Below are 8,329 nucleotides of genomic sequence, written 5' to 3'. Positions count from 1 at the left end.
TAATCAACAGTTCGCACCATCCATCCTATCACAAGGACCTCACATGAGGACTTCCACGTCCCACTGCATAAAAAGGGAGGAAAACCGCTTTGCTGAAGCCTTGAAGTTCTATCGCTCATGCTACTGTTCCTTTCTGCCTCAGCTTCCCTTAATTTAAAAATTAAGAAAAAAAATTAAAAAACAGAGGCTTTTAGCACTAAAGGTGATACTTCTTCTATTTGAAGGACTGATTCTATTAATAGAAATCTCATTATGGAGTTAAATCACTCCTAGTTCAAACCCATTTTGGGGAATGAGGAGCAGAAAAACTGTGAGGTGAGGTGAAGGAATGGTGTTCAAGCCTTTTCCAGTTGCTCTCCCAGATGAGCTATTCTCAGTACCAATTGATAATATAGGTAATACTTGCTAGGCCAGGAGCTATTAAGCTCATTTCCTTCCCTGCCACCACAGAGGTGCGCTGAGGAAGAGTTAGGTGAAAGGAGGAAGGAGCAGAAGTTTCCCCATCACCCTGCAGCTAAGCAATACAAGAGGCACAATTTTCTTCGTAACAGTAAGCTTAATGAAAATTTGAGTTGATTAATGACCATAACCAGAAGGAACCAGTAGTGAAGACATTTATAAGTCACTGTATGCCTTCCAGTCTGGCTAAGGATTCTTAAATTAACTACTTCATGCAGCGATTGCTGTTAAAGGGAGGCATTTGTCTTGCATTGTTGATTTTGTTTGTTCATACAGGTCTTCACAGTAATCACCCATGTCATGTCATGTCATGTCATGTCATGTCAAAAGCAGCAATAGTGGATTTCTGTATTTTCTTGAAATAGCCTATGTCTTTCTTAAAGCAGGATAAGTCTTTGCCACATTTCTGTAATACCTAGGACATTGATATAGGACCCATTAGATCCCAAAACAATAGAAGGAGCAATTATTTTACAATCTTTGTAAGAATAATATAACTTCGCAAAATACTGCCTTTTCCCAGCTTCCATATCTAGATGATGCAACAGCATCCAGCTCCATAGTTCTTCCATAAAACAAGTCTGTTTCTGATAAAGGGAAAGAACTTCTCTAGGGAAACATTTATTTTTTTCCATCTGTTGTTGAATCTGAAACAGCGTTTCCCTCAAGACCACCAGCAACCCAGAATATTGCTGCTTGGAGCACAGCGCTCTTCCCTCCGCACTGCAGGCCTGCCTTTGTAGGGGATAAAAAAAGCAGCTGAGCCAGCGGACACTTGTTGAATTCTGAGCATTCTCCATCACCCACCACAAGCGGTGGAGGCAGCTCGGCTTCTGGCTGCAGCAGGGGCAGCACAGAAGGCGTATTAACAGAATAGACCATAAGGCATCTTATCAAGTTACACAAATGCTCACACACAAGTATAATACTCACACATGCTCACACACAGAAATAATAATGGCCCCAGAGAGATAAAAGCAATTTATAAGGTTTGCCCTTGCAGTGCCACAGCAAGTCAGGAGATAGACAGCTCCCTAAAACATGGCAAATGGCCATAACTGGAAGTCTCGCTATTAGCAGTCTGTTCCTCTGCTAAATTTGGTTTAAAGGGGGAATCACAAAATCTGTTGTTGAAAATAGCAGAATCCCCTATAGAGTCAATAACACTCTCAGAGCAGGTGAGGTTCACGGTGCATTGATGCAGCTCATGCAACATCAGGCAATACAAGGGGTCATTTACAAAAAGAAAGGTATTTGGCAGATAACTTAGGGTCTGTTGGCTGAAGCAGAAAAAGCAATCAATACATGTTGGCAATATTTACCCACTAACAGTACTGCCAAATGTGAATTTGCAGGAATGTATCGGCTGTTTTGAACTGATCTTTGACTTTGCCTCTTTGCAGACTAACGTGGACTGAAACTAGAATAATCCACGTTACAGAGAAAGAGATATGGCAGGAATGCACAGGGTCACCCCTATTATTTGTTCTTGCCGTAAGAGTCACTGCTGAAAAAATTAGGTCAGATACAATTTCCAAAGGGATTAAGTGAGGTAAATCAGATTGATAACAGAATACGAGTCTGAAAAACTCACTGTGTCAGACTTGATCACCCTTCCACCTGGAATAAAACCTAGATCTTTAAAAAATTAGAACAGAAATTTTGGATTTTAAAAGAACAAGCCTACATTTGGCATGTTATGTGTTTCCAGCTCTCTCTCTCCCTGCCTTTTTCCCTTCAGGCAGTGGCTTTTAGATGCACTCCCTCAGAAATACAGACTGAGACATCAAGAGTTATACGATGTGCTGCAAGTGGACAGTAAAGAACACCTAAACACCTACAAAGACAGAAACACATTCTATGGCAGTAAAAACAAGGACAAACATGATTTCTGCTTATTTAATTTGATTCCTGATTGCTGTTACAATCCAAGTGCTATGAAAACTCCACTGAAAAACAATAATAATTTCAAACATCACGTCCCACTAAGTTAAACCAATGATCCATCTCATCCAGTGTTCCGTCTTCAATGCGGGCAGTAGAAAATGTTGTTCATGGAGAGCATGTCTAGATACTTTCTGCAGTCCATTCTTCTCCACCTCCCATCAAGCAGAACTGATGTTTGAGGGACGTTAGATGGTGTGTTGCTGCCTAGTGCTATTAGCACCTTTACTGACTTTTTATCCGAAAATTTGCCCCATCTCTTTTTGACCTGCTGATACCATCTGCCTCCCTAGCATCTCGTATCACTTGTGTAACCTCCCATATCACTTGCGCAACACAAATCCTTTCCACTCTCTGTCCACGGCTTTGCAAGGAAGGACCAGCTGACTCACGGAGACAGACCTTGGGCCACAAATGCCAACATGTGAAGCCCTTCCCAGAACATCTTCTTTCTCATTCTGTAGAGGCTGAGAAATAGTTTGAAACTGAAAAGCTGGTTTCTGTGGGAGAGCAAAGACAGGAGAGGAAAATCAGCCACTTGCAAGTTGCCAACAGAAACAGGGCTCTCCTCTGGTCATATAGAACTTTAAAAAATGAAGCAACAAGCCTGAGACATGGAATAAATCAAAGGAAAAAATAACTATTGTTCCAAGGCTTTTGCTAGCATTTCTAATTGTGGAAAGAAATTAGAAAAATGTCAAGTGGAATCTCTCTGATACAACTGCATTAAAGGATAATTTCCATTCCCCGGATGCATGATCTAACTCCTAATGAAAGGTGTGTCCTGGAGGACAGAATTTCGCCTTATGTGAATCTAATGAACCCAACATCTTCAGCAGGCTTCTCAAATACGCCTTTGTTCTGCAAAGTGCTTTACTGTACTGTTTACATGAAAGAAGCTGTACAAAAAGAATGAGTCAGATTAAATGCTCTAGGGACAGATTTCATCTGACCTTCCCATGATACCCTAGTAAAAAATTAAAGGGAGGTCTTGTACAGGGAATATTTCTTTTTACTGTATGAAGCAGCAGGTCTGCTCCCTCACTGGGAAGGCAATGAGGGCTCAGGTCTAACTTCCCTCAGCACAGGAGGAGCTACTGAAAAGCTGAGACTATCTGCATTTTTACAGTAGTGCCCAAGGTACAGCCTTACCTTTCAGTAACACCTAGCATATGAAAGGATTGTGGCTTTCCCTACAACCGCATCCACAGGGCAGAGCTGCTTGCAGACCATGGGGTTGAAACGCATATAGGGAAGGTTGATATGACTGTACAAAATTGGACAAAAAAAAACCCCAAAATAAAATGAAGCTTTTAATGAATCACAGAGCTATACTGTCCCAAGCAGGTGATGGATTCTGAATAATTAAGAGCTTCATTCCTCTTAGGATGCAGATGTATTCATTTTTAAAATTTCCTGCAGTTGTACTGATACAACCTTATAGTCCACCTGCTTCTTAAAGACAAATCTGCATGGGTCCCTGGAAGACCAATTTCAAGACAAACAGAACAACAGGCACCAGGCTTAGAAGGAACAATAGTTGACATGTAGCACTCTCAAAGAACTGGGGCTAGGTCTGAGCTCTGTTCAGCAGCAGCACAAGGCAGATTGGGAGAATGATGGTAAGGCAGACTTTGGAGGTGCTGCGTGCTCCCTGGGGAATGAAAAGTATTTTGGAGGTGATTTTTAATTTAGTGGCAGAATACTTTAAATGTGCGTAGTAGAGAAGAAGATATGTTTTCTGCAGTCAAGTTAATAAATTAAGGTTCTGATTTCCATAGACATTCATTATGAAGGACTTGACTTAAGCTGTAGATAAGGCCAGACTCTGTTTAGTGGCAAACCTGACAGAGACCAGCATTTGTGCTCTATATTCCCCACTCCTCATGATCGCTAACAGCCAGATTTAAAGCAGCATGAAAACTACTGACTATACCTCAGCAGCAAAGCAGCACAACCATAAAGCCAGGCAGAAGGACATGCTGTTGCACAGCACACTGTGTAGCTGCTGGTTCTGGTCTGGTTGAGCTACCCCAGCTGGTTTGTGCCCTTGTACCTGGCTTTGGGACCCAGACGGGGAAAACCCTCGCTGTGCCTTGCACTTTTCTGCACACTGAGGAAGGCAACTAGATGGACCTCCATGACCTCATGGTCCTCACAGCAATGTCTCTGAACACCTCCCCCACATGCTGCCCTGGTCCTCCCTGGAGAGGTCTTGGTATCATAGAATCACAGAATTGCAGAATAACCAGGTTGCAAAAGACCCACCAGATCATCGAGTCCAACCATTCCCATCAATGACTAAACCATGCCCCTCAGCGCCTCATCCACCCATCCTTTAAACACCTCCAGGGAAGGTGACTCAACCACCTCCCTGGGCAGCCTCTGCCAGTGCCCAATAACCCTTTCTGTGAAAAACTTTTTCCTGATGTCAAGCCTGAGCCTCCCCTGGTGGACCTTGAGGCCATTCCCTCTTGTCCTGTCAAGACATTGTCCTTATATGATCTCTAGAAGGACAGCAAGGACAAGGCTCTCAATAGGCTGACCTCACAGCAACCATAATTTGTCTGCAAGTGAGGGACGGACATGTGGCACTAAATCCTGAGACCACTTCAGGCACCTGATCTGGTGCCTCCTCACTTGGCCACTGAGACTTACTAACGCTTAAAGGTCTGAAAGAGACTACCGGTGCCTGATGGGAATCAGTAGATTGCCTCTGAATTTTGGCTTTGCCCATCCCCATAACTCTATATTTTATACGGTGTTTCTACTGACAACTGTAACAGAAATGCGAACACCAAGCTGTTTGCTTTACAGGATAGTTTGCGGTATGAAAGGAAACATCAGCACAAGGAACAGGAAAGAACAGAAAAGAAATAGCAATCCAATTTGCAATCTAATATGCGAAAAAGAATGGGAAAAAAGGAAATATGTACAAAGGTGGATTGGGAATCTTGCAGGGCTCAAACAGCAAAAGTAATATGATGAAGTGTCAGAGGTAAGAGAGGGAACCAAGTAATTTACAGGGAAAAGATATAGTCCAAGAAGCAAGAGAGAGAAACTGATTTGTCTTTTTCTATGACTTGTCTTCATGCTGATAAAACTGCAACTATTTAGTGTATAGCACTAGTGGCGAACCTTACTCTAAGCTTTCAGGTATTTTCAGACATGTAGTCAGATTCCAGCTGACAACAGCTGAACAACTTCCAGGACATACACAGACAACAGGTCCATAAATAAGGTTCAAAAGCACCAGGTACCTTCCCGCACCACCCAACACAACAGTTCTGGATGCTGGGGGTATATGTGAGGAACAAACCACAGAAAGAATCAGGGCTCGCTTGCTCTTCCACCTGTATATCTTCCATCTGTGCCAAAGGCAGAATACAGAACCAGACAGATCACTGGTCCAGCCTCATAGGGCATTTCTTACATACTTGTGCTCTCAAGTCTTTTCAGAAATGTTGTATTAGATGACAGAATAAACTTCAATTTAAGCACACAATCCCACTGTATCAATTGTAGTGTCCTATGCTATAAGTGTACTGAGGGCATTCAGGAAAGCTTCTGTTGCACTTATACAAAGATTTGCAGAATGGCCACAACAGGCCACATTGCCTACTTGTCTTCTGATCCAGAGGAATCTTTTCAGCAGGTCAACATCTCAAATTGATCATAGGGAAAACTTAATGAGCACAATACAGAACATGTGGACTGGAGAAATCCAGAAGGAATACTAGATTACTGTGATAGGATAGGAGAAAGGGACAAAGTTTTCATTACTTGAAATAAAACAGGCATTTTCTTCCACCTCTTTTGACTACTAGTATGAACCTGAAAATTCCTGCTCTGCTCAAAAGAGTCGGTAGTTTTCACACAGGGATTTTTCCTTAGCATTGCTGAGTATCTTTGATTCTCATGTTAATACTTTATCAGTCAGTAAGAAATGAGTCATGTTAATACTTTATCAGCCAGTAAGAAATGAGTCGGCACCACTTTACAATTGGCCCACAGGTTCCTGTGTGAGTACAGAGTACTCATCATCTCCTACCATTGCACCCAGCAATTATCTTCAGGATAATTAGCATATGTATCCTGGAGATCTCCATCAAGACTCTTCTTTCTATTGTGGACTATAACTATTAGTTTGGGTCTCTGGCTGGTATGAACTGGCATAGCACCCTTAATTAATATCTTTTCCTCTGAACTGTGAAGAAGCCTTAGGAATAGATGTTGTTAAGGGATATTCAAGGCAGCTGTGCACTGAAGATTTGAGTCTTTTAAAACCTGATTATGCATTCCTTGTGCACTCATGGCTCTGAAAGTTTTAGCTTGGTCATAAATATGAGATCAGACCCTTGACTTGTTTAAATGGAAGAATATATGTTACATAGAATGCAGGTATCATTAAACTGCTAAACGTTGCACTGACAGAAATATTTTTTTAAAGACTGGACAAATTATTTTCAGACCTTAAAACCTCACAGTCAATATCTATGATGCTGAAGTGCTTGGTCTGCCATCATTCTCATTTCAATCAGTATAATTATAATGCATTGCTTTGTATCACTTAAATAAGTTCACATATCATCATCCTGCAACCAAATTATCAGTGGCACTTCACGGATCTATCTCAGCTTGAGACCAGCTGAGGTCATAATTATTATTTCTCTTTCTCTGTTTGTTGTAGCTTGGGCCTGCTTCGTGTTTGCAGCTGAAACACAATTACAGCCTGTTGTGGCAGCAGATCTATGCACAACCTGGGGAGCCAGCAGTGGGATCGGGGAAGTCATGTCCTCACTTCCTTTCAGTGATAAAAGCCTCAGGATAAAACGTCTGTAAAGCTGAGTGCTTCTGAATGAGTGGTTCAGAGGAGTGGAAGCAGGCTGGGATTGATGTCTAGACATTTATCTCTTCCTACAGCAGATTTGTGAGTGTTCACTCTGGGAAGAGGAGAGGCTTCAGAAGCCGTCAGTGTTCACAAACCACAATGGTAGAGCAGAAGGGTTAACGCCTTTCTGTGGCGAAGCCTTGTCTTTGCAAAAGCTCAGTAACTTCTGCCTTCAGATAAATGTTCACAATGTGCATCTCTCAACTTGTGGGGAATCTATTAGTAATAATCATAGCATTTCTGTACCTCATAAAATTTCTCTGGATTAAAGTAAAATAAGAATTTTAATTATAACAGCAATTCCAGTACAATTACAGTTTCAGGCACACATAATCCACTATAGTAATTTTAGTTAATTTTCTCTCTGCAAATAAGTATCACCAGTAATAGCTAGCATGTTGTTACAGTCCTCTCATAATCTTTCTCATCACATACACTTACACGTAATTGTTGTTGTTGTTTTATTATTATTATTGTTATTGTTATTATTACACAGCCCTATATAATATTTATACTTGCTATAGGTATGTATGTGTATTATGTTGTTAAAATAATGTGTATTGTATACGTGTACATGTATGTGCTTTTATACATATATGCACAAGGGAGAGAGAGACTTTGACATAAAGCGTGGTATTTTGAATCATACATGAATAAAAACTTGAGAAATAAAAAAAAAGGTGCTATGTTAGTTCAAATTAAATTCCTCAGAGACGAGAGAGAAGATCTCATTAAAAGCACTGCATAAAACATGGGCTAGACATAGATTCTGTTGGAAAGTCAGTGCTATAGGTATTCTACCAATATCCAAATTCGTAGTGATAAAGTATTTTTGAGGACAGATTATTATAAAACTTCCCCAAAAGAAACAAGTGTAATCAACAATCCAATTATATTTTCTTGTCTTTCCCTTATAGAATTGCTTTTATTCTTGCCATATTCAAATAGATCCCAACATCCAGGAACCCCCATCAGGCCATTTGTTTTTTCGTGGGGAAATAGAATGTGTCGTTCAGTAAATTAAACGGGAACATC

Source organism: Phaenicophaeus curvirostris, chromosome 1 (assembly GCF_032191515.1).
Source record: "Phaenicophaeus curvirostris isolate KB17595 chromosome 1, BPBGC_Pcur_1.0, whole genome shotgun sequence".
Classification (NCBI taxonomy): domain Eukaryota; kingdom Metazoa; phylum Chordata; class Aves; order Cuculiformes; family Cuculidae; genus Phaenicophaeus; species Phaenicophaeus curvirostris.
The sequence above is the reverse complement of the archived record's forward strand: the minus strand, read 5'-3'. Positions refer to the sequence as shown.